Below are 27,500 nucleotides of genomic sequence, written 5' to 3' on the forward strand. Positions count from 1 at the left end.
GAGAGAGAGGGAGACACCTTTGTAATATAAATGCTTGACGTCAATAGTCCGAACATCTCGATAGGATGTTGTGAGGGGAAATGCCTCTCTCTCTCTCTCTCTCTCTCTGTTTCGGAATGACCAGTTACATCAATATTTCATCACTTACTTACTCACCCACTTACGCACGCAGAGAGAGAGAGAGAGAGAGAGAGAGAGAGAGAGAGAGAATAGCAGTAGTCGAAGTAGTAGTAGTAGTAGTAGTAGTAGTAGTAGTAGTAGTGTGTGTGTGTGTGTGTGCAGTCGTGGTAGTAGTAGTAGTAGTAGTAGTAGTAGTAGTAGTAGTAATAGTAGTAGTAGTAGTAGTAGTAGTGTGTGTGTGTGTGTGTGCGTGAAACAAAAGGTCAGTCTTAGGGAGCACATAATGTTATCTCAGTCTAGCAGCATCACACCGAGAGAAAGCCTCCAGCATCTTCTTATCTCGCCTAACGCGTTGCATCACATACCATCCCAGGGCACTTTTACAATGTCCTCTGTTCCATTAGATTTGCCCAACTGCATGCCTCTCTCTCTCCCTCACTCCTTCACTCTCTCCCTCCTTCAACCTTTCTTTATCTATCTTCTCCTGTCCCGCCGCACAAGACTCGCGTTCTTGCCTTACAGACGAAGAGGAATGCGAAAAGGCTGAGTAAATAGGGGCGTGCATATGCCAAAAGTTGTGGCTCTTGACGAAAAAGGTCAAAGTGTTAATGCCAAGATCAGTTTAGGTTCTTCTGGTAACTTGATTCTCCTCTCTCTCTCTCCCTCCCTCTTGAATGTGTCTGTGTTGTAGGAGAGAGCGAGAAGTAGAGGAAAAAATGGGAGGTTTGCAGTGTTAAATTCCTTCCCCTGTCCAACTTCCTAGCGAGAGAGTTGACCGGTGTAGCATCTAATACGCACTCCACCGGATATTTCACTCCCCAGTCGTATAATTTGCACTCCACCAGTCATTATCGTACATTTATTTCGCACTCCCCCAGACAATGTCATGCGTATAGTAACCTAACCTAACCTGACCTATTCAAACCTAACCTAACCTAGCCTAACGAAACCTAGCCTAACCTAACCTACCCAAACCTAACCTAGCCAAACCTAACCTAGCCTAACTTAACGAAACCTAACCTAACCTAACCTACCCTGACCTATTCAAACCTAACCTAACCTAGCCTAACGAAACCTAGCCTAACCTAGTCTAACCTAACCTAGCCAAACCTAACCTAGCCTAACCTAACGAAACCTAACCTAACCTAACCTAACCTGACCTATTCAAACCTAACCTAACCTAGCCTAACGAAACCTAGCCTAACCAAACCTAACCTAACCTAGCCAAACCTAACCTAGCCTAACATAACGAAACCTAACCTAACCTAACCTACCCTGACCTATTCAAACCTAACCTAACCTAGCCTAACGAAACCTAACCTAACCTAACCTGACCTGACCTAACCTAACCTAACCTAGCCTAACGAAACCTAGCCTAACCAAACCTAGCCAAACCTAATCTAGCCTAACGAAACCTAACCTAACCTAACCTAACCTAACCTGACCTGACCTAACCTAACCTAACCTAGCCTAACGAAGCCTAGCCTAACCAAACCTAGCCAAACCTAACCTAGCCTAACCTAAAGAAACCTAACCTAACCTAATCTAACCTAACCTGACCTATTCAAACCTAACCTAACCTAGCCTAACCAAACCTAACCTAATCTACCCTAACCTAACCTAGCCAAACCTAACCTGACCTAAGCTAACCAAACCTAACTTAACCTTACCTTACCTGACCAAACTTAAACTTGATCATGCCTGTATAAAAAAAGAACAAAAAATGAATGATAGGGAGGAAGGTTACTGTGTGCATCCGTCCCTATTTCTAATGAGAGAGTTGAGCGATACTTTCATATTTCAATACTTCGATGACTGAGAAAGGAAAGAGAGAAGGAAACAGGGGGAGGTTGTTCGTCGTTGCAGTGTGTGTCAAATTTTCGGAAGGTCCTGTTTTGTAATGAGAGAGGAGCAATATTTCTACGTCTGAGAAAAGAAAGAGAATAGGGAAATAGGAAGGAGTTACTTAAAGCTGCAGTGAATGTCAAATTTTCGGAAGGTCCTGTTTTGTAATGAGAGAGTGCATGGTCTTAATCTGTCCCGCTTCCTAGTGAAAGAGTTGAACGACACTTCCATTTTCTTATTCTGTGACTGGGAAAGAAAAGAAAGAGAGAAGAAAGAAATAGGGAGAAGTTGCTGAAAGTCCTGTGTATGTCAAATTCTCAAGACGTCCTGTTTTCTAATGAGAGAGGAGTCGTGTTTTCATTCTCTCATTTACGTCACTCGAAGGAGATAAAACAGACAGAGGAAGGTTTCAATGCGCAAAGGGAGTCCATGTTTCGTTAGCGGCCCGCGTCATGAGTTCTTTGTTCCGCTTTATAATGAGAGAGTCGACCAGTGCTTTCTTTCATTCTCTCGTGTTTTCGTGCGTCACAGGAAGGAGATAAACTATAGAAGAAGGTTAGAGCTTGTCAAGGGGCGTCTGTCCGTCTGTTTGCTGCCCTGCGTCACTCCCGCCTCGTCCCACAGTCTAAGAAAAGAGTTAACTTGTGTTCCATTCTTTCACATCTGCGTCAGAGGAAGTAGAAACATTTGGTCTTTGCGTCCTCCTCCTCCTCCTCCTCTTCTTCCTACATTCCTTCCTTTCTTCCACTCTGTTCAACTTTCCTTCTTCTCTTCTCTCCTACTCTTCTTCCTCCTCTTCCTTCTCTCCCTCCCTTCCTTCTTCCTTACTCTTCTTCCTCCTCTTCCTTCTCTCCCTCCCTTCCTTCTTCCTTACTCTTCTTCCTCCTCTTCCTTCTCTCCCTCCCTTCCTTCTTCCTTACTCTTCTTCCTCCTCTTCCTTCTGTCCCTCCCTTCCTTCTTCCTCCTCTTCCTTCTCTCCCTCCCTTCCTTCTTCCTTACTCTCTTCCTCCTCTTCCTTTTACAGACTTGATTCTTCCTTTATCTCCTCCTCTTCCTCCTCCTCCTCCTCCTCCTCCTCTTCCATATACAGACTTTATCTTTCTCTTCATCTCCTCTCCATATCTTCCTCTTCCTTATATTTTTTTTCCTCTCTCTCCTCCTCTTTCTCTACTTTTTCTCCTTTTCTCTCCCTCTTCCTCCTTCAACTCTTCAACTTTTTCCTCTCCTTATCTTCATTATTCCCTAATCATCCTTCCTTCCCTTCTTCCTTCTCAACATTTATTTCCTCTTACCTCCACCTCCTCCAACTTTTCCACTTTTTTCTCACCTTCTTCCTCCTCCTCCTCTTCTTCCACATTTCCTCCTTCCTCCTCGCCACCCCCTTCCTTCCTTCCTTACATATTTCCTATTCCTTCTATCCACCACATTCACGTCACATTTTTTCCCTCCTCCTCCTCCTCCTCCAATTTTTCTCTTTATCTCCATTTCCTCCTCCTCCAAATTTCCTCTTTTTCTCAACTTCCTCCTCCTCCTCCTCGGCCCCTTCTCCTCCTCCTCAACATTTTTGCCTGTCGTAACGAGGGCTCATCACCGACGCTTAGGGCCACAGAAAACTGGCCTCAATGACGCCACTTTAGACAGGGGGAAAAATACACGAGGAAAATCCAGCTTGAATCTCACGGTGAGGGAAGCATACGACGCGGCGACGGACACTGAAGGAGAGAGACAACAACCACGGGGTGCTTAGAAATGTGTGAACTGTTAAGAAAGGAAGGTTGGTGGGACTTAGGTGAGGAAACTACGGAAGGAAGGAAAGGAAGGACACCTCTTTCGGCCACCTCTTTGGATTCTTTTTAGGAGCAGCGAGTAGCGGGCTTTTTTATTATTTTCTTTTTTTTGTGCCCTTGAGCTGTCTCCTTTGTTGTAAAAATAACACTCAGACCTTAAGGTTAGTGGAGAACAACCTAGTGGAGCTTGAAGGTAAAGTAAAACAAGACCGTGGAACTTAGAAATTTGTTAACTGTTAGGAAATGAAGGTTGATGTGACTTAGGTGAGGAAACTAAGAAAGGAAGGAAAGGAAGGCGACACACACAGACCTTAACTTAGAGAACAACCCCGTGGAGCTTGACGGTTAATTAAGTAAAACAACCCCGTGGAAGATAGAAATTTGTGAACTGTTAGGAAATGAAGGTTGATGTGACTTAGGTGAGGAAACTAAGGAAGGAAGGAAGGCGACACACACACTTATTTTAGAGAACAATGGAAGATAGAAATTTGTGAACTGTTAGGAAATGAAGGCTGATGTGATTTAGGTGAGGAAACTAGAAGAAGGGAACACATTCAGATCTTACAGTATATAGAGAGGGATATTAATACTCTTACCAGGGAATATTATGGAGGATATTAAAGCAAGCAAATGTTAAAAGGAAGAAAATACAGAAAAAAAAAATGAGAATACGGCTTGAACGAGATGACGCGTGTGTGTGTGTGTGTGTGTGGGGTGATGAGAGAGAGAGAGAGAGAGAGAGAGAGAGAGAGAGAGAGAGAGAGAGAGAGAGAGAGAGAGAGAGAGAGAGAGAGAGAGAGAGAGAGAGAGAGAGTGTGCCAAAGTAAGTCATCTACCCTCATCAAGAAAATGAGAAAATCACCTAAAATGGCGATGGAAAAAAAGGGTCGTGAGTTTTTATTTTTTATTTTTTTTACAGTGACTCGCTCAGGAGGAGGAGGAGGAAGGAGGAGGAGGAGGAGGAGGAGGAGGAGGAGGAAGGAGAAGAAGAAGAAGACATTTTGATCCTTATTGAGTCACGCCTTAAGGATGAACATGAGGAGGAAAAATAATCGCAGGAGTAAAAAAAATAGAAAATTAAAAGAAAAGAAAAAGAAAATATTAAAAAATCATTCGTCTATCATCAATTTTCTTAGATAAGTGAAAATAAAAACAACAAAAACAAAAACAAAAAAAAGAAAATAGGAGTAAAAAGCAAGAAATTAAATGAGGAAATGAAAGGAGAGAGAGAGAGAGAGAGAGAGAAATAGTCTTGTTTGGGCACTGGTAACCCACGCAAGAAACGCGGGTGAGGGCGTGTTCTCTCTCTCTCTCTCTCTCTCTCTCATCACCATCATCATCTTTCCTTCTACCTGGCTTTGTATTGTCTCCTCCTTCCCTCCCTCCATCCTTCCTTCCTTCCTCTGTTCCTTCTCTTCTTCCTTTCCTTCCTCTCCCTGTCTCTCCTTCCTCTATACGTCTTCTTCCTTCTCTCTCAACAATCCCTCCTCCCTTCCTTCTTCTCTCCTTCCCTCCTTCCTCCTCACTCCTTTCCTCTCTCTCTCTCTCTCTCTTTCTCTCTTTTCTTTGCCAACAAGCGTCAGTATCTCTCTCTCTCTCTCTCTCTCTCTCTCTCTCTCTCTCTCTCTCCTCCAACCAGGCATCCATCCTCCCCATCCTTTCCTCCTCCTCCTCCTCCTCCTCCTCCTCCCCCCCCACCCCCTCCTCCTGAGCCTCGAATGAATGGCATAATCAGCCGGTGTTACGTCATACTCAAGTCGTGACGTCATTCAGTGGCGGACCTTGTGTCATACGCGTACAAGGGAGTGATTGATGCCCCATGTGCACACACACACACACACACACACACACACACACACAAGGATGAGTAAGATTGGTTCAAAATGTTGCGTATTTGAGAGAGAGAGAGAGAGAGAGAGAGAGACGAGGGGCTTCCTTTTACGTAAGACAAAAGGCAACTGAGAGGGACGTAGATGCGAAGGGCGTGTCTCTACCGAAGGAGGAGGAGGAGGAGGAGGAAAAGGAGGAGGAGGAGATGTTTAGAGGCGACGCCCAAAACTCTTTCTGATGTCGTCTCTTCATATCTTCTTCCTTAATCTTCTTCTAAACCTGTTCTTTTTAATCTCTCTCTCTCTCTCTCTCTCTCTCTCTCTCTCTCTCTCTCTCTCGGTAATTGGTAGAGTGGATCTGTCTATCTATCTATTTGAATATTTGCTTTGATGGGTTCATCTATCAACCTATCCATCTGAGAGAGAGAGAGAGAGAGAGAGAGAGAGAGAGAGAGACGGGGGAGGGGAGGGGTAAGTGGTGGCGGGGTGTTAAGACCAGCAACCTCTAATATCATCCCATTACACAACTTCATTCCAGCGAGCAGGCAGAAAGAAGATATCCCAAGGCGCCAAATGATAGGCACTTACCAAGAACACCGTGATCCGCAACCCGCGATGGACGGAGCTGGCGAGGAACACAAGTGGAATCATACCCGAATTCACCTGTCCTAGTTAGAGTAATACAAACCGCAGTATGTTTTTCGTTCTTTACGGGAAGGTTAGGTAGGGTTTAGTGTGACTCTTCAGGGGGATTTAGGTAAGTACGGAGAGATACATGTGGAATCATACCCGAATTCACCGTCCTAGTTAGCGTAATACAAACCACAGTATGTTTTTCGTTCTTTACGGGAAGGTGAGGTAGAGTTTAGTGTGACTCTTCAGGGGGATTTAGGTAAGTACGGAGAGATACACGTGGAATCAAGCCCGAATTCACCGTCCTAGGTTAAGGTAATACAAACCGCAGTATGTTTTTCGTTCTTTACGGGAAGGTGAGGTAGGGTTTAGTGTGACTCTTGATGGGAATTAAGGTAAGGACGCAAAGATACACATGGAATCAAGACTGAATTCGTTCCACTTAACACGGCTGTCCAAAAATATAAGTTCTACAAACCTCGATGTTATGTTTTCTCTTCTTTGTTTGCGGGAATGCGAGATGGTATTGTGTGACTCTAGAGGGGGATTAAACAAAGATATACGTGGAATCAAGACCAATTCACCGTCCCACTCAAAGCGACTGTCCCAAAATATAAGAACTACAAACCTCGATGTTATATTATTCTTTCTTCTTAGTATACCCGGATATGAGATAAGAGTTTAGTGCGATTCTTGGATGTGGATGAAGTGTAACCGATAAAAAAAATGTTATACTGTAAAATGAGATAGGAGTCGAGAGCCATAACCTCAAACATATCGACGCCCAAGGATCCACATTTGACAAGGCTTTCCTAGGAGTTTCGGGCATTTGCAGAGGTAGTTTTATGACCGTTCTGAAAGTTTGCCGTTGTTTTGTGCCTTCATGTCCCTTCTATTTAAGCTGCTGATGCTGATGCTGTGAAATGGAGGAAGATACGAGGGAACAGGAGAGAAAGATGCTGTGAGAAAGGAGAGAAGGATGCTGTTAAAAAATGCTGTGAAAAAATGCTGTTAAAAAATGCTGTTAAAAAATGCTGTGAAAAAATGCTGATCCTGTGAAATGGAGGAAGATACGAGGGAACAGGAGAGAAAAATGCTGTGAGAAAGGAGAGAAGGATGCTGTGAAAAAATGCTGTTAAAAAATGCTGTGAAAAAATGCTGTGAAAAAATGCTGATGCTGTGAAATGGAGGAAGATACGAGGGAACATGAGAGAAAGATGCTGAGAGAAAGGAGAGAAGGATGCTGTGAAAAAATGCTGTTAAAAAATGCTGTTAAAAAATGCTGTGAAAAAATGCTGTGAAAATATGCTGATCCTGTGAAATGGAGGAAGATACGAGGGAACGGGAGAGAAAGATGCTGAGAGACAGGAGAGAATGATGCTGTGGAAAAAAAAGTCCCCCTTGGAAATTACTAACGCCCCCCTCCTTCCCTATGTTTAGGACCCACTGCTTCAAACCGTTCCTAAGGTGTCATGGTACTCTGCTCTCGTTCATAGTTTATTCACTCCTCTCCGTGTGTTGCAAAGGTAAGTGGATGGTTTAGTTACCTTCATTAACTTCTGCGCGCGCTCGTAAAATGCTCTTCTTTCGTAGTAAACCTTCCAAGCAATATCATCTGTCGAGGCCGTAAAATGCACTTGCAATATCATGGTGTTTTTTTTTTCGTAACATGAAGACTTGGATGTAAAAGTCTCCCATCTCTTTTTTTTTTTTTCTTTGAACGAGCAAAGATTTATTTTCCTTTGGTGAAAAAAAATAGAGTACGGTAAATCAAAAGATGCCTACAAGCTTATGAGAATGCACTTGTAGGATAAAAAAAAATATTCGTTTGTATGAACACACGGTACCAGCGACGGGCCAAATTTGTGGCTTTACCGTGTACCAGCGACGGGCCACATTTTTGCCATGATATAAACCCCCAAAAATACCTGATGCATAAACTGATCACAAATGCGTTGATATATATTATGAAATGGTTTGCGTGAGTGATGACTTTTTCTCATTTTTCTCGCTTAGAGGGACCATTAAGAAACACGATCCCCGCACCTACCTGGATAATTATTAACAGCCCTTAAAAATATAACTCCTTTAGTCAGAGATTTTGGTAAAGAAAGTAAGTAACTCACTCTTTGGTGCTCGAATTCTGATCAAGTCAAACCGACCCGAGTCCAGCGGCGGCGGTGGCAGGGACGACAAAGGAGGAGGAGGAGGAGGCGGAGGAAGAGAAGGAGGGAGGGGCGGCGGCAAGTTCACAGCCAGACAAGAGACGTAGCATTACACAACACAACGGGCAGGAGGGAGACGCGGAGGGAGAGGTGCAGCGGCGGCGGAGGAGGAGGCGGAGACATGTCGGCGGTGGTGGAGAGCGATAGGAGTAAAAAACGAGAGGAAAAAGGTATCTGCGCGTCTGTTTAGCGGCGTCCTGGAGGCTTGGGTGCGTGTTGCGATGGTGGGGCGATAGAGGAAGCGAGATTTATAAAGGCAGTGACCCGGAACAGAGCGGCAAGTCGTTTTTTTGTTATTGTGCGCCGGTCTAGCTGGGTTAGATGAGGCGAGGTGAGCTGAGGTAGTGCTTAGGTTAGTGGAAGAGTACCTAGTTAGACAGCCACGTAGGTAGGTAAAGGTAGGTGGTTGAGAAAGATAGATAGACACGGAAAGGCTGGTTAAGTTAAAAGTAAGTAAGGTCAGAGAAGGTTAAGTTCGTGGTGTATATAATTAGGTAGGAATAGGTAAGTGGTTGAGAAAGGTAGATAGGTAGGGCAAGGGTAGATAAGTTAAAGGTAAGTGAGGTCAGAGAAGGTTAAGATCGTGGATTGTTTACGTAGATGGGTGAGCACGTAAAGTATACAGGTAGGGAAAGGCTTGACAAGTTAAAGGTTAAGTAAGGTCAGAGAAGGTTAAGTTCGTGGTTTGTTTACTTAGTTAGGTGAGGAAGTAAAGTTGATAGGTAGGGCAAGGCTAGATAAATTAAAGGTTAAGTAAGGTCAGTGAAGGTTAGGATCGTGGATTGTTTACTTAGTTAGGTGAGGAAGTAAAGTTGATAGGTAGGGAAAGGCTTGACAAGTTAAAGGTTAAGTAAGGTCAGAGAAGGTTAAGATAGTGGTTTGTTTACTTAGTTAGGTGAGGAAGTAAAGTTGATAGGTAGGGCAAGGCTAGATAAATAAAAGGTACGTAAGGTCAGGGAAGGTTAGGATCGTGGTTTGTTTACTTAGTTAGGTGAGGAAGTAAAGTTGATAGGGTTAAGATCGTGGTTTGTTTACTTAGTTAGGTGAGGAAGTAAAGTTGATAGGTAGGGAAAGGCTAGATAAATAAAAGGTAAGTAAGGTCAGAGAAGGTTAAGATCGTGGTTTGTTTACTTAGTTAGGTGAACAAGTAAAGTACATAGGTAGGGAAAGGCTAGATAAATTAAAGGTAAGTAAGGTCAGGGAAGGTTAAGATCGTGGTTTGTTTACTTAGTTAGGTGAGGAAGTAAAGTTGATAGGTAGGGAAAGGCTAAATAAGTTAAAGGTAAGTAAGGTCAGGGAAGGTTAAGATCGTGGTGTGTTTACTTAGTTAGGTGAACAAGTAAAGTTGACAGGTAGGGCAAGGCTAGATAAATAAAAGGTACGTAAGGTCAGAGAAGGTTAGGATCGTGGTTTGTTTACTTAGTTAGGTGAGGAAGTAAAGTTGATAGGTAGGGAAAGGCTAGATAAATAAAAGGTACGTAAGGTCAGAGAAGGTTAAGATCGTGGTTTGTTGACGCACTTCTCCTCCCGAAATTGACCTCTCTTTTGGCCACTTATTACTCTTGTTTTTGTGGGAACAGCGATTAGCGGGCTTTTTTTTTTTAAACCTTTTTTTGTTGCCCTTGAGCTGTTTCCTTAGCTATAAAAAAAAGTAGGTAGGTAGGTAAGGGGGTAAGGTAAGGTGGAGAGGTAAGTGTCTTCTGAGGCCTGTGGATTAGGGTAGATTTTCTTGGATTATTCTGGATTGGATTCGTTTGCAAGTAGATTTTTTTTATTCTTTGAGGGGGGAGGGATGTCCAGTTTGTTGTTGTTGTTGTTGTTGTTGTTGTTGTTGTTGTTTTTTTAGTAGTAACGGTTGTAGTAGAAGAGAGAGAGAGAGAGAGAGAGAGAGAGAGAGAGAGAGAGAGAGAGAGAGAGAGAGAGAGAGAGAGAGAGAGAGAGAGAGAGAGAGAGAGAGAGAGAGAATACGTTCCTTCACCTTTTGACCCATGACTGTGGAAAACGATGACTCACACACACACTCACACACACACACACACACACACACACACACACACACACACACACACATAGAAAATAAACAAAATGCACAACACATCAACTTACTGTTTCAGCACACACACACACACACACACACACACACACACACACACACACACACACACACATAGTAATGAAACTAAATGCTCACGCCATCAACTTACGGTTTCATCACACACACACACACACACACACACACACACACACACACACACACACACACACACACACACACATGACTCACGATGTAGACATGAAGGAGCAAATGAATGGAATGAATGAAGTGCGTGTGTGTGTGTGTGTGTGGATCATTCATTACACCCATGAACGAACCCTTTGATCTTAAACACACACACACACACACACACACACACACACACACACACACACGCGCTGCGCAGTACCAATACACAACGCAGGAATAAGATAAACAAATAAAAAAATCTAACATTAATATTCTCCCTCTTGAACAAGCGGCCAATCAGACCACCGCTTGCACGCACCCCGCCCTCCACCCCCAGCCAATCACTTTATCTCCCTTCTGACAACGGACCAATCACCGCCTTTCTCCCTCTGACAGACAGCCAATCACGGTCCGGCTTACAAAGGGGATGGAAGGAGACGCGCCAAGATGCTGTTGAGGGCTTTTTTTTTTTTTCTTTTCCTTTTTTTCAACCGTCTAGTCGCCCAGCTATGTGTCTGTCTAAAAATAAAAAAAAGTTAAAAAAATAAGAAAAATGGGGATGTGCTTACTCGTGTGTGTGTTGGGAGAGTTGACACACACACACACACACACACACACACGCAAATAGATTGATAAACAGATAAGATACATGAATTTTACTGACCATATTCAAGACATAATATATACGCACACTAATAGATAGGTTGATAGATAGATAGACAGATAAATAGATAGATAAGTAGATAACGAAACATATACAAAACACACACACACACACACACACACACACACACACACACACACACACACACACACACACACACACACACACGCTTTCCCCGGCCCGTTGTAGGTACACAGACACACAATTAACACAGCTATGTCAGGTTCGCCGCGACAACACCGGCACTCACATTGTACACGCGGCACAAAAAGTATCTACACGGCGAAAAAAAGTATCTTCATAGTTTCTCATTGAACGAAAATTGGAAGCAAAACGAAACACTCTGGAAAATGGTGCGTTAAGGGATCATAAAGTGTAGTCATGATATTGTTGGTGTTTTTAAATGACCTACTTAGTATTGTCATTTTCATTATCATTATCATTATTTCTTTACGTAGACAGCTTATATTTTTCTAGTAGTCTCATTTAAATACCTTTCTGCGATGCATTCTCTCTCGAAGTCTTTTTCACAGATGTGTTTGTGAATAAAAGTTTCAATCAATAAATCAATCTCTCTCTCTCTCTCTCTCTCTCTCTCTCTCTCTCTCTCTCTCTCTCTCTCTCTCTCTCTCTCTCTCTCTCTCACACCCAAGCAGCTCACTTTCCTGTCCTTGGCCAATTTAAATCGCTTCTTTACGATGTTTTCCTCCACTAACTTCACTGCCTCGTCTTTTCCTTCCTCTATTAATTCACTCTTATCAATGGCTTGCGTGGACACCTTCCTATGATGTTTGTTTTGATTTTTCCTTCATCCATCCTCGCCCTTTCCTCCCACTAGCAGGTCACTCGTCTGTCCTTGGCTCGCTTGTAAACACTCCAAACGATGCTTTCTTTATATCTACTTTTCCTCTGTTTTTTCTGTACCCTATAAGCTGGGTCCCCTTTCCTTCCCGTCCTTTAAAAGCTCTGAACTTGCTCATTCTTTCTCCTGTTCTTAGTATCCTTTAAAACTCCCTCTATGATCTTTGTTTACTCAGTAGCTTAATCTCCCTTCCTTTGTGTTCTATAATTCCTTCCTACGGTGCTTTTTTCCCTCACCGTCCAGCGTCTTCACTTCCTCGTCCTTTCTCTACCCTATTTGCTCACTCTCCTCTCCTTAGTATCCTTTAAAACTCCCTCTATGATCTTTGTTTACTCAGTAGCTTAATCTCCCTTCCTTAGTGTCCTTTAAGTCCTTCCGACGATCCTTTTCCCCTCACCGTCTCCACTTCCTCATCCTTCCCTCCTTCCCTCCACCCAGCAAGCCACTTTCCTGTCCTTGGCGCCTTCAGTTAACTTCCTACGATCTTTCTTTCTTATTTTCCTTTCCTGAGTGTCCTTTAAATCCTTCCTATGATCCTTTTTTTCCCTCACCGTCTTCACCTCCTCGTCCTTCCCTCCTTCCCTCCACCCAGCAAGCCACTTTCCTGTCCTTCGCCTTCAGTTAACTTCCTACGATCTTTCTTTCTTATTTTCCTTTCCTGAGTGTCCTTTAAATCCTTCCTATGATCCTTTTTTTCCCTCACCATCTTCACTTCCTCGTCCTTCCCTCCCCCTAGCAGCCACTTTCCTGTCCTTGGCGCCTTCAGTTAACTTTCTACGATCTTTCTTGACGCTAGTAACTTATTCTCCTTTCTGGGACGTCCTTTAAATCCTCTCTACGATTTTTTTCCCCTCATCGTCTTCACTTCCTCGTCCTTCCCTCCCCCTAGCAGCCACTTTCCTGTCCTTGGCGCCCTCAAGCAGGCCACTCCGGCGTGTTGACTTAAGGGGAAGTACTTAGCGACTCACACATTCATCGCACGTCTTTAAAAACTTAACTTCTTTGGTTGTGTGACCGTACGAAGCCACTCCCTTGCACCTCCTCTCCCGTCTCCCTCATCCATTACCCCCCCTCCTCCTCCTCCTCCTCCTCCTCTCTCTGTGCCTCCTGCTTGTTGGACATTATTCACCTCCTCCTCCTCCTCCTCCTCCTCCTCCTCCTTCTTCACCTCCCTCACAGTAAAGGTTCTTGCGGATTTCTTTTTGGTCTTCCTCCTCCTCATCCTCATCCTCCTCATCCTCCTCATCATATCCTTCGTTCTTTCATTCATGGTTTCCTTAGTGGTTCCTTCGCTTCTTCCTTCCTTCCTTCCTTTCTTTTTTCTTTCTTCTTTTCTTCCTTTTTTTCTTCCTTCCAATCTCTGACCGTTCACTTCATTATATATATTCGATTATCTCTTCTTCTTCTTCTTCTTCTTCTTCTTCCGTTTCAATATCTTTCCTCTTCCTCCTCATCTCCTCCATTCCTTATTTTATTCCTGCACTTCACCGACGTTCCTCCTCCTCCTCCTCCTCCTCCAACATTCCTCTCTCTCCTTCCTTCATTCCTGCATTCATCATTCTTTCTTCCCTTCCTGTTTCTCATTCAGTTGTATTTCTTATCTCATTCCTGCGGTTCTCCTCCTCCTCCTCCTCCTCCAATACTCCGAACACTTCTTCCTCCATTCTTGTATTTTTTTTTCTCCAATCCTGCATTACTTTTCGCATTCCTTCGATCCCCCTCCTCCTCCTCCTCCTCCTCCTAATCCTTGCCCTCCCAAAGTCGAACCCTGGTACACTGTGACTTCATCGCTGTCCGTTCCTGTCTATCACTGCTCCATAATAAGCTGTGACTCAACCTCCTCCTCCTCCTCCTTCTCCTCCTCCTCCTCCTGCTCAACCTCTTCCTCATGAGCGAAGCGAGGCGTCATGTGGCTGGTAGAGGGAGAGGTTGGAGTTATCTTGATCGGGTTAATTATGACGACGTAAGAGTGTGTTCTGATGCTATTTCCCTTGCTGTCAGTGATGTAAGGATGGTGTAATATGTTTATGACAGACGTTAGAGGTATAATATGATGTTGTTTTGAGTCTGAATGGATGTTTATTAGAAGAGTGTGAGATGAGCCTTGTCTTGAGCAGTTTAATAATGATAACGCTGGATATTATTTTTCATACTCGCCTTTTGTTGTTAGTGATGTAAGGAAGGTGTTATGTGGTTATGACAGACGTTAGAGGTATAATATGATGTTGTTTTGAGTCTGAATGGATGTTTATTAGAAGAGCGTGAGACCAGCCTTGTCTTGACCAGCTTAATAATGATAACGTTGGAAATTTTGTTTTGTTTTTCTTCGTGTTTGGCTTTTGTTGTCAGTGATGTAAGAATGATGTTATGTGGTGGAGGAACTTTTATTTTTGTTTATTTTTTTCTTCTTGCTCTTCTGAACTCGACGTGGAAATTATAAGCAAAAGAAACAAAGGCAGATTCCTTATACCTTTAACCTTCTGACGGGAGCTTGGGAGAGTTTTTTATTTTTTTTATTCAGCAAAGAAAACAAACACTGAGGATGAGAAAATGAGCTGCTGTATGAAATCTGGCAAAAGACAACAACAACAAAAAAAAAGAAATTAAAATACATTGAGGATAAAAAAGAACTGCTGTATGAAATTTGGCAAAAAAACAAACAATAAAAAGAACTTAAAACACATTGAGGATAAAAAAGAACTGCTGTATGAAATCTGACAAAAAACAACAACAAAAAAAAGAAATTAAAATACATTGAGGATAAAAAAATATCTGCTGTATGAAATCTGGCGAAAAAACAAACAATAAAAAGAACTTAAAACACATTGAGGATAAAAAAGAACTGCTGTATAAAATCTGGCAAAAAACAACAACAAAAAAATTGAATACAAGACCAGAACCCGCAGTGAAAATACAAAAAAACAAAAGCCATTGACAGAAGCGCCGTTACGAAGGCTATACTTCACCCCAACGGAACCGACTCCCAACCCAGACCGAGACCAAGACTGACTGATATGACTCTCCAACGGGTCACATGTACAGCAAGAGCAAGAGCGAGTGCATCTGGTTTGCCTCAAAAAACAAAACAACAACAAAAGAAAGAAAGAAAGAAGAAGAAAAGAAGAAAAGAAGAAAGTAGGGAAAAAATAAAATAATGAGAAGGAAGAAGTGGAGGAGGAAAATGAGGAAAAATATGAGACGGAAGAAGCGGAGGAAGAAAATGAGGAAAAATATGAGACGGAAGAAGCGGAGGAAGAAAATGAGGAAAAATATGAGAAGGAAGAAGCGGAGGAAGAAAATGAGGAAAAATATGAGAAGGAAGAAGCGGAGGAAGAAAATGAGGAAAAATATGAGAAGGAAGAAGCGGAGGAAGAAAATGAGGAAAAATATGAGACGGAAGAAGCGGAGGAAGAAAATGAGGAAAAATATGAGAATGCAGAGGAGAGAAAAGCGAAAAAAAATCAAAGAGCAACAAAGGGCATCAGCATTCGTTACCTTCACTTCAGGAGCAAGAAACAATAAATCTCTCCCCCTTCTGATGTCAATAGGAAAACAATAATAATGATAAGCGTAAGACATGGCTGAGGAAAACATTAAACTCGTGATGCTTAAGTTCAGACGAGGAGGCAGAGGAATGCGACTCGGTATAAGGAAGTGAGCGTCTGTATCGGCATCGGATCGGAATCTCTTTACCTTTATGATATTATTCGCCGCGGCTCAAAGTCAAAGGGGAGGAGATGGTAATATTGCAAAGGCCTGACTTGTTGCACTTAAGATAATGATGCCGGGGAGGATGTGAGCAGCGAGATGACAGTCACTTATGATTACCTGATATTGATGCGACACGAAGAAGAAGAAGATGAAGTTGAAGAGGAGGAAGAAAAAGAAGGAGGAGGAGAAGAGAATATGAAGTTGAAGAAGAAGAAGAAAGAGAAGAAGGTGAAGATGAAGAAAAAGAAGAAGAAGGAAAAGGAGAGAATATGAAGTTGAAGAAGAGGAAAAAAAAGAAGTAGAAGAAGAAGAAGAAGAAGGAGAAGAAGAGAATATGAAGTTGAAGAAAAAGAAGAAAGAAAAGTTGAAGAGGAAGGAGAAGAAGAAAGAACAAAGAGGAAGAGGAAGACGAGGAACAAAAGCAGGATCAAAATGAAGAAAAAAGAAAAGAAGAGAAGGAAGAAAGTGAGATAAAAGAAGAAAAGGGGGAGGGAAAGGAAGCATCTTGAGGGAAACGAGGGAAAAAAAATAACAATGAAAACAATGCCTGAGACTTTCCTTCATCTTTGACAGACAGACAGACAGACAGACAGAAGACTTCAAGAATCACCTCCACACACACACACACACACACACACACACACACACACACACACACACACACACACACACACACACACAGACAGACACACAACTTCATAAATAGATTCCAGACAGACAGACAGATGACTTCAAGAATCACCTCCACACACACACACACACACACACACACACACACACACACACACACAGACAGACAGACAGACAGACAGACAGAAGACTTCAAGAATCACCTCCACACACACACACACACACACAGACACACACACAACTTCATAAATAGATTCCAGACAGACAGACAGACAGATTCCAAACACATACAACTTTAGAATCGGATCCAAACAGACAAGACCATGAAAATCGGCTTCAGACGGACACACAGACAGACAGACAGACGGACAGACTCATAAATCGGTTCCCCGTCCACAAATCCTTCGCCAGACGGTCCGGGAATCTACGTTGCGTCGCCGATCGAATATATTATGTAACAAGACCACAAGACGGAGAATCGAACACCACTGTCGCCTCCATATACAGAGAGAGAGAGAGAGAGAGAATAAGTATATATAAACAATCTTTCTCCCAAAAATGAGTAAAATCACTTAATCGAACCCAAGAATGTGAAGAAAAAAATGTTGTTTTCTTAAAGCAAAACCGACAGCGGGTGACAGGCGTAAAAGATTTTGCTGGTGTATTTTTTTTCCTCGCCTCTCTCTCTCTCTCTCTCTCTCTCTCTCTCTCTCTCTCTCTCTCGTCATTCGTTTATCTTTCTTATCTTTCCTTCCATTATCTTTCATTCTTTCATCGTTTTTTTTCTTCTCTCTCTCTCTCTCTCTCTCTCTCTCTCTCTCTCTCTCTCTCTCTCTCTCTCTCTCTCTCTCTCTCTCTCTCTCGTCATTCGTTTATCTTTCCTTCCATTCTCCCTCTTTCATTCTTTCATTCTTTTTCTTTTGTTCTCTCTCTCTCTCTCTCTCTCTCTCTCTCTCTCTCTCTCTCTCTCTCTCTCTCTCGTCATTCGTTTATCTTTCCTTCCATTCTCCCTCTTTCATTCTTTCATTCTTTTTCTTTTGTTCTCTCTCTCTCTCTCTCTCTCTCTCTCTCTCTCTCTCTCTCTCTCTCTCTCTCTCTCTCTCTCTCTCTCTCTCTCTCTCGTAAACGCGTATAAACCCTAAAATAAAATAAAAAGAACATAAAGAACATAATAATAATAATAATAATAATAATAATAATAATAATAATAATAATAATATACACGATTTACCTCGACCTAAAATTATTCACGGACAACCCAGACTTAACCGACTCAAAATACGTTAATAAAAAAAAAAGAGTGAGAGACAGACAAAACAAAGGAAGAAAATAGTTAAGAATCGCTATATTAAGTCAAAAAAACAAAAAAAATAAAAATCCTAGAATGAGGTGATTTTTGTTTTTTGTTGTTGTTGAGACGCAAATATAAAATAAAGAACGATATAATTAAACGGAGAGCGAAAGGAAAATAAGAGAAAAAAAGACGGGAAGGGAAAGTATGACAACAAAATCTTAGAAAACATTAAATTGATTAAGAAAAACAATAAAAAGCAAAAACAGAAAGAAAACACACACACACACACACACACACACACACACACACACACACACACACACACACACACACACACACGGACGAAGAACCTAACCTAACCTTACATAACAGCAAACAGCACGGGCAACCTAACCCAACACTTAACCTAGATAAACCCAAAGCACACACACACAAACACACGAACACACGAACTTAACCTAACCTAACCCAACCCAAGGAAAAGCAACCGCAAAACGAACTCAACCTAAATTAACCCAAAACACAAACACACAAACACGAACACACGAACTTAACCTAACCTAAACTTACCTTACCTAACACAACACGAATCAACCCACGCAACCTAATTCAACCCAAGGAAAGACAACCGCAAAACACACTCAACGTAAATTAACACACACACACAAACACACGAACTCAACCTAACCTAACCCAAGAAAGCAACACCTCGCAACGCAAATCAACCCAAACAACCTAACTCAACCCAAGGAAAGACAACCGCAAAACACACTCAACCAAAATGAACCCAAAGACACACACAACACACACACGAACACACGAACTTAACCTAATCTAACCTAACCCAAGGAAAAACAAATCAACCCTTGCAAACTAACTCAACCCAAGGAAAGACAACCGCAAAACGCACTCAACCAAAATGAACCCATAAACATCAACACAAACCGACAATCACACACGAACCTAACCTAACCTTGCCTCAGAAAGCAACACCTCGCAACGCAAAACAGCACATGCCACACAATGACCCTCGTAAACACCACCAACACAAGCAGCTTTTTCTTGACCATTCCCTAAACTGCGCCACACTGTATATCCATTCATATTTTCCTTCCCTTTCTTTTCCTTTACTTTTCATCTTTTTCCCCTTCCACCTAAGTCCACCACCACCACCACTACTACTACTACTATTACTGCTACTCTTACGATACATTAATAAACTATAGTTGAGATATTTGTCACTGGTCCAAAAACTCTCTCAGCGCGGGAGGGAGAGACACGATAGGACGGAGAGGGATGGAGAGAGAGAGAGAGGGAGGGAGGGAGAGGGAAGGAAAGGGGGACAGGGAGAGGGAGGGAGAGGTACGCAGACGTCAAGGTCGTATGCTAGACAGGAAGGACGCCGCGAGGAGGGAGGGAGGGAGAGAGAGGGAGAGAGGGAGAGAGACGCCGTAGAAAAAGACACAGGGCAAAGCGTATACCAGGTTGACAACGTGTGGCGTAGTTAGAGAGAGAGAGAGAGAGCAGTAGTAGTAGTAGTAGTAGTTGCAAAATAGGTAGTAGGAGTTTGTTTACTGTGGAATAAGTAATAGTAGTAGTAGTAGTAGTAGTAGTAGTAAAAAAAAGCACCTGTTTACGTGTATATATATTTAAATACGTATAAATATGGCGCCGGTGGTGGTGGTGGTGGAGGCTGTGGAGGCGGAGGTAAAGGTGATGTCTGTGGAGGTGGTGGAGGTGGTGGTGGTAGTGGTGGTGATAATGTGGACACACTCCTCTTGTGGTGACGAAGATAAGCAAAACAGTCACCACAAAATGAAGTGGAAAGGCCAGGGATGGAGACAGCCTGGTGGTGGTGGTGGTGGAGGTGGAGCGGGAAAGGAAATACTGGTGGTGATGGTGGTGGTTGTGGGTGGTGGTGGCTGTTGCGAAATGGAATATAAAGTAGTGGTAGTGATTCTGTTATGGTAGTAGTAGTGGTAGTAGTAGTAGTAGTAGTAGTAGTAGTAGTAGTGGTGGTAGTAGTAGTAGTAGTAGTAGTAGTAGTAGTAGTAGTAGGATGTAGATGCAAAATGAGTAGTAGCAGTTTGTTGAGAATAGTAGTAGTAGTAGTAGTAGTGGTAGTGGTGGTGGTGATGGTGGTTGACCTGTCCACACACACACACACACACACACACACACACAGTTGGCGCCATGAGGATCTTATCAGATCTACCCTAGGCAAGGACCTCTCTCTCTCTCTCTCTCTCTCTCTCTCTCTCTCTCTCTCTCTCTCTCTCTCTCTCTCTCTCTCTCTCTCTCTCTCTCAAGATTAATCTCCTCGTTGAGAGCAAAAGAAAGTAATGGTTTTCTTAATGGCAAAAAATAAGCAAGAAAAAGATAATAAATTGTCTACGTCTTGCGCATTGTGTGTTTAGACCCCCCTCTCTCTCTCTCTCTCTCTCTCTCTCTCTCTCTCTCTCTCTCTCTCTCTCTCACGTAGTACATCCTCCGGTTACGTCATATTTCCTTCCCTCCTTTACGTTATCCCTTCATTGCAATTTCGTCACCTTCCCCTATATCGTGTTTCTCATCCTTTCGTCTTTCATTTACTCCTTCATTTCGTCTCCCCTTTCCTTCCCTTCTTCATCCATCTCTGTTTCTCCCCCTCTCGCTCTTTCTTTCTCTTCTTTTTTTTGTTCTTTCACTCCTTGCCTATCCTTCTCTTCCCTTCTTTTTCAATCTCTATTTCTCCTTTTTTCGCTGTTTCTTTCTCCCCATTTCTTTCCCCCTATTCCTCACCTACCCTTTCCTTCCCTTCTTTCCCAATCTCTGTTCTTCCCTTTTATCTATTCCATGTTCTATTTTCCTCCTCTCCTTCTCTCCCTATTCCTTCCTTCCTTCCTTCTCCTTTCTCTCCCATGCGCTCCTTATCTGTTTCCTCCTTCCTCTTCCTCCACCCCAATCTTCTTCTTTCTCTTTTTTCCTTTCTTTCTCCTCTCCTCCTCTCTCTTCCCTTCTCTCCTCCCTCCTTCTCCTTTCTTATCTGTTTCCTCCTTCCTCTTCCTCCACCTTCAACTCTTCCTCTCTTCCTTCTATTCGCTTGCTTTGTTTTTCTTTCCTTTTCCTCTCTACGTTATTTTCTTTATCGGTTTCTTTCACTGGTATTTTCCTTTCCTGTTATCTCTCTCACATTCCTTCCTTTTCCTTTCTTTCCCTTCTAAATTCTCTTTCCTTCTTTTTGTCCTTCTTTCCTTCCAAACCATTTCATATTACTTAATTTCTCTCATTCCCTTTCACTCCTTTCTTTCCCTTTTAATCCCCTCTTCTTTTTTTCTATCCGTCTTTTCATTCTTCTTAATCTTCCTTCCTTCCTTCCTTCGTAGTCTTTCAGCTTCCTTCATCTCTCTTAATTTTCTCTCCTTCATTCTTTTTTTTCACTTTTCCTTCTTCTTAATCGTCTTTCCTTCCTTCCTTCCTTCCTTCCTTCCTTCTTTATCCCTCCACCTCTCACCTTCCTTCCTTCCTTCCTTCCTTCCTTCCTTTCCTTCTCAAACTTCGAGGATAAGGAGAAATAAAAAAATATAAAAATTCTCATTTGTACAATCTGCCGAAGGTTAACACACACACACACACACACACACACACACACACACACACACACATTTACCTGTGAGCTAGTTTTTGTGTATACCATCACGGCTTGTGTTATTGTTAAGTTAATATATTCATAGACGTAGTTTGCCTCCTCCTCCTCCTCCTCCTCCTCCTCTTCTTCCTCCTCCTCCTCCTTCTTCTTTTTCTCCCCCTTCAACTACTCCTTCTCTTTCTTCTTCTCCTTCACCTCATATTTCTCAACTTGTTCCTCCTCCTCCTCCTCCTCCTCCCCCTCCTCCTCCTCCTCCTTCTTCTTTGTGTGTTCTTATGTTCCTTCATCATGTTCCTATCCATATTCTCCTCCTCCTCCTCCTCCTCCTCCTCCACTCTCTCTTCCACTCTCCTCCACCCTCTACTCCATCATGTTCCAATCCATTCTGAACTGCTGCATCGCCATCTCCTCCTCCTCCTCCTCCTCTTACAATCATTGCAGGAGGAATGGGAAAAAGATAAAGAAATGGTGGATAAGGAGTAGGAGTAAGAAGAGAAGAAGAAGAAGAAGAAGAAGAGGAGGAGGAGGAGAAGGAGGAGGAGGGAAGGACGAGGGAAGAGAGGAGGAGGAAGAAACGCAAGAGGAACAAGGAAAACGCCCTTCCGAACATCACAGAGGACAAGGAGGAGGAGGAGGAGGAGGAGGAGGAGGAGGGAGAAAACGAGGGGAGTTATAAAGGAGAAAAAGATAGAGGAGGAGGAGGAGGAGGAGGAAGAAATGGAGAGAAAGTTTGAGAAGGAGGAAAGGGAGAAGAAGAAGAAGAAGAAGAAGAAGAAGAAGAAGACCAAAACTACAAGAACCAGTTAACGACCCAGATAAACAAAGAAAAAAAAAGGAAAAAAAAAGAATGCGAGAGAGAGAGAGAGAGAGAGAGAGAGAGAGAGAGAGAGAGAGAGACACACACACACACACACACACACACAGACAAAATCCCACCTCCTCACTCTCACCCCAGCGACCAACTTTCCACCGACTTCCATCACCCCAGCCTCCCCCCCCCCACCCCCCTCTGCTCCTTCACCCCTTAATCTCAAGCAATATCTGTCACCCTGGATCACCCTCACAAGTCCATTACGTCGTCACTCAATTTCTTAACGACGTGTCTCGGCCTGTGAAGCGAACACTAAAGTTAAGTTGTATGCTCAAATTTTTATCTTCTCTGTTTTATATTTTTTGAGGGGGTGGAGGAGGAGGAGGAGGAGGAGGGAGAGGAAGTGGTTTGATTAAGGGGGTAAGGTGTTTGTTATAAGGGGGAAGGGGGGGGGTAGTTTTTTGAGGTGGTTTTGTTCTTTTTTTTACGTTTTTTCTGATTTTTTTTTTATTGGGGAAGGGGTTAACTTTTTTTGGGGGGGGGTTGTTCTTGTTATTGGTTGTTGTTTTCTGTTGTTTTATTACTTAAGGGAAGGTGGGTCATAGCTTTTTTGGGGGCGGGTTGTTGTTTTGGGTTGTTGTTTAATATAGGGGAAGGTGGGTCACAACTTTTTTGGGGGGCGGGTTGTTGTTTTGGGTTGTTTTATGTAGGGGAAGGTGGGTCACAACTTTTTTGGAGGGAGGGTTGTTGTTTTGGGTTGTTGTTTTATGTAGGGGAAGGTGGGTCACAACTTTTTGGGGGGGCGGGTTGTTGTTTTGGGTTGTTGTTTTATGTAGGGGAAGGTGGGTCACAACTTTTTTCGGGGGGGATTGTTGTTTTGGGTTGTGGTTTTATATAGAGGAAGGTGGGCCACAACTTTTTTCGGGGGGGATTGTTGTTTTGGGTTGTTGTTTTATATAGAGGAAGGTGGGTCACAACTTTTTTGGGGGGAGGGTTGTTGTTTTGGGAAGGTGGGTCACAACTTTTTTCGGGGGGATTGTTGTTTTTGGGGTTTTTTTTTATATAGGGAAAGGTGGTCACAACTTTTTATAGTGTGGATGTTTTTTGGGGTTGATTTTACTACTTTTCTTTTATATAGGGGAAGGGTGTTATACTTTATTTGGGGGTTGTTGTTGTTGTTTTTGTTTGATTTCCCTGATATTTTCTAAAGAGGAAGGGTGTTATACCTTATTTTTGAGGGAGACGTTGTTGTTTTTGTTTGATCTTCCTATTTTTTTATATAAGGTAGGGAGTTACAATTTGGGACTTATATATAATCTTCTTCTTGTTGTTGTTCTTGTTTCGTCTCTCTTTTTTTTTTTTTGGTAGGAGAGGAGGGAGAGGGGGGGTAGGAGGAGGGCTAAGATTTTCGAGTTTGTATTTTTTATTCCTTTCATTTTATTCATTCATTTATTTATTTATACACATATTTTCTTTTTTTTTTCAAGGCGTCAGTCAGTCATATTTTTCGTTTTATTTTATTTTCTTTGTTGTTGATGATTCGATTTTGGCTTCGCGGTGTTTTTTTCACTCTTTTTCTTCTTGTTTTTTAGTCTGTTTTTTATTATTATTATTATTATTATTATTATTATTATTATTATTAAGAATGAGATGCAAGCACACCATATATTTCTTTTCTAATATTGTCTGTTTTCTTTCTTCTTTTTTTTTCTTTCTTTCCAATCAACACGTAAAAGGTAAAGCATTCTCTCTCTCTCTCTCTCTCTCTCTCTCTCTCTCTCTCTCTCTCTCTCTCTCTGGTCGTATATTTGCCTCTCTTCTCAAGTCTATAATTTCTGTTCTTGCGTTAAACTTGTATATAAAACTACTACGCTTCTCTTACCTCCTTGCATCATCTCTCCTCCTCCTCCTTGTCTCTCCCGTCTCTTCTTCCTTCCCTGCCTCATCTCCTCTTCCCTCCTCTTCCTTCTCCCTGTCTCCAGATAACACTAATAACAGGATGACTTCAAGCGTAATTTTGTGCCCGTACAGCAAGAAGCCGAAGAGTATATAATAGCCTGACAACGTTATAATTATGCTTTGACGTACGACAACTTCACCCGACGCCGCCGCCAGACGCACGTGTTGAAATCCTTAAACAGACTGGCGCCTCAGAACACCTATTTGTCAAGGCTTTCGTGGGAGCTTTGAGCATTTCCAGGGGTAGTTTTTTGAGCCCCAGTGGTAGTTTGACCCTTCTGCTGTACCATGAACTTAAAGAAACACTCATTAGAACTCGACTAACCTCCTTTTCAATTCGGCATAGTTAAGCGCACTGTGGTTAAGCGTTGATGTGAGAGGTGAAAACGTTGATCCTTCTGCTGTACCATGAACTTAAAGAAACACTCATTAGAACTCGACTAACCTCCTTTTCAATTCGGCATAGTTAAGCGTTGATGTGAGAGGTGAAAACGAAGTAGAAATGGCTCCTAAGAACACCTATTTGTCAAGGCTTTCGTGGGAGCTTTGAGCATTTCCAGGGGTAGTTTTTTGAGCCCAGGTGGTAGCTTGACCCTTCTTCTGTACCATGAACCTAAAGAAACACTCATTAGAACTCGACTGATCTCCTTTTCATTCGGCATAGTTAAGCGTTGAGGCGAGAGGTGAAAACGAAGTAGAAATGGCTCCTAAGAACACCTATTTGTCAAGGCTTTCGAGGGAGCTTTGAGCATTTCCAGGGGTAGTTTTTTGAGCCCCGGTGGTAGTTTGACCCTTCTGCTGTACCATGAACCTAAAAGAACACGCATTAGAACCCGATTCATCTCCCCTTCGGTCTTAGGAAGTGGATGATGTGGGAGGTGGCAGCGTCTGAACAGGGACCATATTTTTAAACATTTCGCCGCTAAAGTACAGTTATTTGACAAGGCTTTCGTAGGAGTTCTGAGCATTTCCAGATGTAGTTTTATAACCCCGGCGGTAGCTTGACCCTTCTTCTGTACCATGAACCTAAAAGAACAAGCATTAGAAGCCGATTGATCTCCCCTTCGCTCTTAGGAAGTGGATGATGTGGGAGGTGGCAGCGTCTGAACAGGGACCATATTTTTAAACATTTCGCCGCTAAAGTACAATTATTTGACAAGGCTTTCGTAGGAGTTCTGAGCATTTCAAGATGTAGTTTTATAACCCCGGCGGTAGCTTGACCCTTCTTCTGTACCATGAACCTAAAAGAACACGCATTAGAAGCCGATTGATCTCCCCTTCGCTCTTAGGAAGTGGATGATGTGGGAGGTGGCAGCGTCTGATAATGCCGGTCTTAGCGAGTAGCCAGGCGCATGAAGTGTTCTGCACGGCGTTTGCTTAACCCGATTCGACGGTGATCTAAGCCGAGAAAATTGTTGTTCCTCCGATTAGAGTCAATTTTAGAGTCTTTACGTTTTTTTATAGAAGTAAAAAAAAAATAATGATGAACAGGAAAGTGGAAGAGAAATTTTAAGCTGACGCCAAGATGAAAAAAATAAAAAGTTGAACTACGGAGCTTGTTGAATTGAAATTGAAGATTGGTGTTCCTCCGATTAAAGTCAATTTGAGAGTCTTTACGTTTTTATTATTTTGTGGAAGTTAAAAAAAAAATAATAAACAGGAAAGTGGAAGAAGAAGAAGAACTTGACGCCACGAGACAAAAAAAAAAAAAATGCTGTACTATGAGGGGAAAATCAATATTAAAAGAGAGATTCATTTACTGGAAGCTTAGATCCACTTTGCAGGTTAGAAAAAAAATATATAAATCATCAGAAAATAAAGACTTTAGATTTTGTAAAGGAAAGATTGATAAAAAATATTGGAGGTTTGGGTGTCTCTCTCTCTGAATGTGTGTGTGTGTGTGTGTGTGTGTGTGTGTGTGTGTGTGTGTGTGTGTGTGTGTGTGTGTGTGTGTGTGTGTGTGTGTGTGTGTGTGTGTGTGTGTGTGTGTGTGTGTGTGCCTAGAAACAGCAGCAGAGACCACCCGGCACTATGTCCTTCACTCAGGGAAAAAAATTAAAAAAAAAAAGGAAAAGGGAAAAAAAGGGAAAAAAAAAGGAAAGAAATGTTTTTGAGGCGAGGAAACTAAGTGACAGGTTGACGTGACTGCGACTTTTTTGCTCGTTGACTGAATTTGTTGTTTGTTTTGTTTTCTTGCTGTTTTTTCGCGTTTTCTTTTTGTTTTCCTTTCTCTCTCTCTGTCTCTTGTTTTCTTCTTTATTTTTTGTTTGTTTTGTTTTCTTGTTGTTTTCTTCATTTCTCTCTCTCTCTCTCTCTCTCTCTCTCTCTCTCTCTCTCTCTCTCTCTCTCTCTCTCTCTCTCTCTTGTTTCATTCTTTATTTTTTGTTTGTTTTGTTTCCTTGTTGTTTTCTTCATTTTTGTTTAATTTTTTTCCCTTCTTTTATTTTGTTTCGTTTATATTCTCTCTCTCTCTCTCTCTCTCTCTCTCTCTCTCTCTCTCTCTCTCTCTCTCTCTCTTGTTTCATTCTTTATTTTATGTTTGTTTTGTTTTCTTGTTGTTCTCTTCTTTTTGTTTTCTTTTTTCCCTTCTTTTATTTTGTTTCGTTTATATTCTAGTTCTCTCTCTCTCTCTCTCTCTCTCTCTCTCTCTCTCTCTCTCTCTCTCTCTGTTCCTTCCTCCTCCTCCTCCTTATTTACTTTATTAATTATTTCCTTTTATTATTGTTTCTTTTTTATCACCGTTACTTCATATTCCCTTTACTTCTCTCCTTCTTTCTTTATCTTTTTTCTTTCACTTCTTTCTTTGTTTCTTTATTTTTTTCTCCTCCTTATTCGTTTTCTTTTTTTTTCAATCTTTGTTTCGTCTTTATTTGTTCTTCTTCTCCTTCTTTGTTTTCTTTTCTTTCATTTTTCTTTTCATTCCGTCCGGCTTAGTCCTAAATTAACAACAACAACAACAACAACAACAATAATAACAATAATAATAATAATAATAATAATAATAATAATAATAATAATAATAATAACAATAATAATAATAATAACACGAGAGAGAGAGAGAGAGAGAGAGAGAGAGAGAGAGAGAGAGAGAGAGAGAGAGAGAGAGCACAATCTTACCTTACCTGTCCACAATCCAATTAGTCAAGACGTTTTCAAGGACAATCTCACTGCTTACCTGAAATGGAGAGAAAAAACATAGAAATCAAACTCACGAGACAATAAAAAAAGACTGACAAAAAAAACTGAATGAAGAGAAAGTGAATTTGAGGAAGAAATAA

The 27,500-nt window shown here is 42.0% G+C and overlaps 1 protein-coding gene and 4 long non-coding RNA genes across 6 annotated transcripts in view; 2 read left to right on the forward strand and 3 right to left on the reverse strand.

Annotated features, from left to right (window-relative positions):
* The window catches only part of LOC127008727 (dorsal-ventral patterning protein Sog-like), a 172,187-nt gene that overhangs the window by 128,113 nt on the left and 16,574 nt on the right, over window positions 1–27,500 (reverse strand). The window lies entirely within an intron of this gene.
* Window positions 9,166–10,314, forward strand: LOC127008733 (uncharacterized). Its single transcript, XR_007761280.1, has 3 exons — window positions 9,166–9,294; window positions 9,539–9,695; window positions 9,792–10,314. It is a non-coding gene; the product is annotated as an uncharacterized LOC127008733 (long non-coding RNA).
* Window positions 11,894–13,037, reverse strand: LOC127008734 (uncharacterized). The gene is made up of 2 exons (XR_007761281.1): window positions 12,902–13,037; window positions 11,894–12,749 (listed from the first exon to the last, which is right to left on the reverse strand). It is a non-coding gene; the product is annotated as an uncharacterized LOC127008734 (long non-coding RNA).
* LOC127008732 (uncharacterized) lies at window positions 24,406–25,608 on the reverse strand. The gene is made up of 3 exons (XR_007761279.1): window positions 25,464–25,608; window positions 24,668–25,248; window positions 24,406–24,547 (listed from the first exon to the last, which is right to left on the reverse strand). It is a non-coding gene; the product is annotated as an uncharacterized LOC127008732 (long non-coding RNA).
* LOC127008735 (uncharacterized) lies at window positions 24,475–26,195 on the forward strand. Its single transcript, XR_007761282.1, has 2 exons — window positions 24,475–24,602; window positions 24,708–26,195. It is a non-coding gene; the product is annotated as an uncharacterized LOC127008735 (long non-coding RNA).

This window comes from Eriocheir sinensis, chromosome 38 (genome assembly GCF_024679095.1).
Source record: "Eriocheir sinensis breed Jianghai 21 chromosome 38, ASM2467909v1, whole genome shotgun sequence".
Classification (NCBI taxonomy): Eukaryota; Metazoa; Arthropoda; class Malacostraca; order Decapoda; family Varunidae; genus Eriocheir; species Eriocheir sinensis.